Source organism: Notechis scutatus, chromosome 6 (assembly GCF_049901735.1).
Source record: "Notechis scutatus isolate UNSWTSFEM ecotype Mainland chromosome 6, rNotScu1.2, whole genome shotgun sequence".
NCBI lineage: Eukaryota > Metazoa > Chordata > Lepidosauria > Squamata > Elapidae > Notechis > Notechis scutatus.
This window is the reverse complement of record NC_142014.1, coordinates 10,361,596-10,366,583: the sequence shown is the minus strand read 5'-3', so window position 1 is coordinate 10,366,583 and position 4,988 is coordinate 10,361,596.

Sequence of the window (4,988 nt, the reverse complement as noted above, 5' to 3'; positions counted from 1 at the left end):
ATCATTGTTAACCACAGGTTTGAGCAGATTGTTTTGCAAATGGCTTAGGAAATAGGCTGAGCCCACATCTCAAATAAATATGCTGTTTCACCATTTCTACAAAGGAAAACATTAATGCAACTCAACTACACGATTACAGTGATTTATATTTATTTAAATTATATAACAAATATTCAATCTGTGCCATGATTCCCATTCAAGAAGTATTCTTCTCTCCGTATATTTCACTTTCAGAACTGGCCATTCATAGTCAGAACACTTCCAAGAAAGAATAGCCTTACACAATCCAGACTTGGAGAATTGGGGACTAAAATATTTCAGTCTGAAAATGTCAATGTACACCTTTAGAAATATTGTGTTCTGTTAGCATAGTGAAAGAAAATACCAAACACAATAAAAACGGGTTGGCAAAATGGTTAAAAATAAAATATGTATATGACAATTGGGATAAAAGAATTTTTGACATGGCAGATGCTTTGTGATTTGTGTTTATTGTTCTACTAAGCACTTTAGCTAGCTCTTCACATAAATTGCTTAATAGTTGAAAGGTAAAGATGAAAGCATGATTTCCTATATTGGTGAAGCTGGATTACAGGATTGAATGTGTGTGTGTTTGTGTGTGTGTGTACACACATCTCCAGTTGAAATTCATGTTGAACAGATAAAACATAGCTTATCTCTTTCTACACTTAATCCCTATGGCATTTAATCTGAATTAGTATTTATCCCAACTCAATCTTGGATTTTCTTTTGAAAGTTCCAGATTGATTAAAAAAAAACTATGAATAAGAAGTCAGAATATGTGTGAGTCTAGTTTTCTATTTATGCCAATTTGCCTTCAACATATGCTTGGCAATATAGATAGCTGAAACATGCTGTATATTAACTAAACAATATGGCACCAAAGCTTTAACAGACTGCAATTTTATATAAGAAACACTGTGCTTGAATGTAAATTCAATTCAATTTCATAAGGATTTAAAAATTAAAATGAAAGTTGTTCGATGGGTCCGTTTGGTAAATGAGAGGCAGGAAGTCGGGAACTGATAAGCAGCCTTTATTTAAATTGGTCCCAGAAAAAGCTGCTTAGCCACAGCAGGCACCGGCTTTTATAGCTGGCGCTGTCCAAAGCTTCAGCCACTGACAGGACATTGTTTTTCCCGCCAGCGGCTGGGCCAATGAGTGGAGTCTATTAGCTGACTCCACTCCTTGGCCATATTTGGTCATATACAACACCCCTCCCCTCCTAGTTAGTGTTCCTCCAATCAGCGCCTGCCTACCATACGTAATTGCATAAGTAGGCAGGGCTTCGATGGATGTGACTGGACCTGCACACCTCACTTGTTCCTGGGGCGGTGGCCTGAATGGATGGGTCCACCGCTGCTCCGGTTCCTGCCAGTGGACTCCACTCCATGGCCATATTTGGTCATATACAACAAAAGTTATTACTGGAGTATTCAATTTTGTCATATCAATAGATCATACATTTAAAAATGTACAATATTTAGCTTCAAATTAATATGCAGGTTAATATAATTTGGGAAAGTTTACATAGGGGTCACAATGTGGTGTTGAATATCTCTAAAATAAGGAAATTGTCAATTTGTTAAAAGCTGGGCTGCAGCAAAGAAAATACCATAGTTTTTGCACTATAAGATGCTCTAGACCATAAGATGCACCTAGCTTTTGGAGAGGAAAACAAGAAAAGATCTGCTTCTGCCTCCCAGTAATTTGCCTCCATGCAGCAAACATCAAATAGCTTCAGCATAGCCTGATTTAGCATGAGCAGCTGATTAGCAGTTGGATTGACCTCCTGGAATACTGTTGACCAGCTGTTTCAGGCTGTGGGGTTCGCTGCCTCCCACCGCTGCCACCGCCACCCATTGCCGCTGCCTGTCACCACCTCTGTGCACCCCATTTTCAGCCTCCACTTGCCCCATTTTTTGCCTCCATGTGTCCCGTTTTCATCCCATTCCAGGTGGTGGAGATCCCCACTGCCTATCACCACCATCACCGTTGCCGATTGCCGCTGCTGCTGATTGCTGTTGCTGCCGATCGCTGCTGCCATTCCCTGCCACCAATGGTGGCAATAGGTGGCAGTGGCGATCAGCAGTGATCGGTGGCAGTGGCGATCAGCGGTGATAGGTGCGGTGGCAATCCCCGCCGCCTGGAACAGGCCAAAAAACAGGATGTGCAGCGGCCAAAAATGGGACACGTGGAGGCTGAAAATGAAGCACGTAGAGGTGGCGATAGGCAGCAGTGATGATCGGTGGTGATGGCAGCAATGCGCGGCAATGCCCACAGTCTGGAACAGCTGATCGATGGTATTCCAGGAGGCCGATCCAATCAGGTTCTTGTGCTAATTCAGGATGTGCTGAATCTGACCAGGCTGTTTGCTGTTAAGGAGACAAATTACTGGGAGGCAGGGACTGAAGGGCCAGTGGGTGGGCAAACTTCATCAACATTCCCTCTATAAGACGCACAGACATTTCCACCCACTTTTTTTGGGGGGGGAGGAGTGTGTCTTATAGTGCAAAAATATGGTAATTTTCATAATAGAAAGTAATTGCTCTGATTTTAAGGAATCAATCTAGAATATACATTTATTCTCTATTTTTTTAAAAAAATCTTTCTCTTTAATGGCACATGGTCCACATATAATGATCAGGTGATTGACTCGGTTGAGTTCAAGCAGAGATTTATCAAACTTATCACATAGAACTCTTTATTCTTTGACTTTCTTTGTTATGTTTTAACCATTAAAATGCAATTATTTTTCGTTTGTTATTATTGTTCATTATAGTCTTTTTCTTTTGTGTTTTACTATTTTAACAAGAACAGCTAAAAAAAATCATGCTGATTATGGAAATGTACAGTGTACACATGAAAATAGGGGATATATATGTGTGTGTGTGTGTGTGTGTGTACACACACACACACACACATATCCTTTTTAACACTGGGTAAGAAACAAAACAAGATGTGCTTGGATAATGGGCAGTTGGATAAAATTCTTCATTAGGAATTGAACAATATTTTAAAGAGACTAACTTTTTGGAAAGTTATGTTGTAGTCAATTTTGGGAAAAGCAGAGTTTTAACATTCCACATATTGCATAAAATATAGATATTGTATTATTAAGAAGCCTTGCTTTCCAATTTCTTGCAAGCTAGTCAAAACATGTAAGATAAATGTCAGTGATACAATTTTTCAATCCTGAGTAAAAGGGCAGGGCCTCTGACCTAATAATGTTAGAAGATAATGTTTTGACTGCTATCAAAGCAAGTGATTGATGTTTTCATCTCAGAAGCACAGCAACAAGTTATGTCCTATAAAACATCTCTTTTAAACAAAATTCCTGTTTTCTAGCAGATAAACAGGTAAACTTTAAAAAAATATTCTAGAATTACAGTAGTAACTAGGCAGAAATTAGTTTCATTAGGCTGAATAGCACTTCCTCCATCATAAGCATAAGAAAGACTGCAAAACTGATAGTTAAGGCTGTAGAGAACTACTTCTGGTTGACATTTGGCTGTAATCAGCTTCGAGTCTTTGGTGAAATAATATTCCTTTGGGAATTCAAATAACTTTTTTGTTCTGGTTTTTAAGAAAACCATTAGATCATAACTGTTCTAGCAGGCCTTGGGTTAAAATGCTTTCATGTGATTCACTCTGGCATTGGAATATTTATTTGTTATTCATATCTCTGGTACACTTTTATTTTCCTGCTTTTGGCTTCTATTATTTTTGACATTTTTTTCCTTTTAACTCTGAAGTGGCACAGAAGTATAAAAATAATACAAATAACAGTAAAGGCAACAGGAGCAACAATAGACCTTTCTGGAAATCCTTGAGAATATAAATGTGTGCACACAAACATACACACATATATCTATATCTATAGATCTATCTACATTTGGAGGTTAACAGAAAAATCTGACTTAAATGAAATAGCATTCAATTGAAAATCAAGACAGTTCATTAATCATAATTTCACTTACACAAAACTGTATATATGGCAAAAGTTAACATTTCTCAGGATATTAAAAAAATCTAGTTGAAACTGAAACTTGTTTTAGAAATCTTTCGATAAAAAAGTATTTCTTAATTCTGAATAGTGATAACCTTGGGACAGTTTTTTTTCCATTGTAAGACAAATGATATATTATTTTCTTTCTTTTCAAAGATATTTTTATTATTATAATCCTGAAATATAAAAGTAATAGTTGAGTAAAACAAAAAGAAACAGCTCCTAAATTTAAATAATGTATAAAGTCATACATTCTTCCCTTCTTTTCCCCAATTGACCACAATATAAACATATATGATTTATATTAAACGTCAAAAGAGTATTGCTACTGTTTCTTTAAATCCTTTTAAAGTATAAATATAAAATTTTAATTAAAACTTTTGAGATATTTTTGCATAATTATCACACATAATAAAATCACATAAAAACATATAAAATAAATGTCAGTGATACAATCGATTTCTAAAGTGAATGAAAGGACAGGGCTTCTGGTTTAGTAATATTAGAAGATAATGTTTTTACTGGTCTCACAGGTAATTAATGCTTTCATTTCAGGAATACTGCTCCTTTTTTCTTTGGGATTCCAACATTTATTCAAAATAATTGTTGGATGGATAGATGGATGGATGGATGGATGCAGTGGTGGAATTCAATTTTTTTTACTACCGGTTCTGTGGGCGTGGCTTATTTGGTGGGCGTGGCTTGTGGTCATGTGACTGGGTGGGTATGCTTGGAGGTCATGTGACTGGATGGGCATGGCCAACTCAATGTCACTCACATCAAGGGGTGCCTCACCTGGCCCCTCCCTTCCCAGCCATTCCTTGTCACCCAGCCTTAACTTAACTATAGTTCTGTAAAAATGTTGTTCACCTTTTTTGACTTTATTATCTGCATACTATAGATGTACTTTCATGGACCACTGAAAGGAGGAAATGGCTCACATGCTTTACTCAAGAGT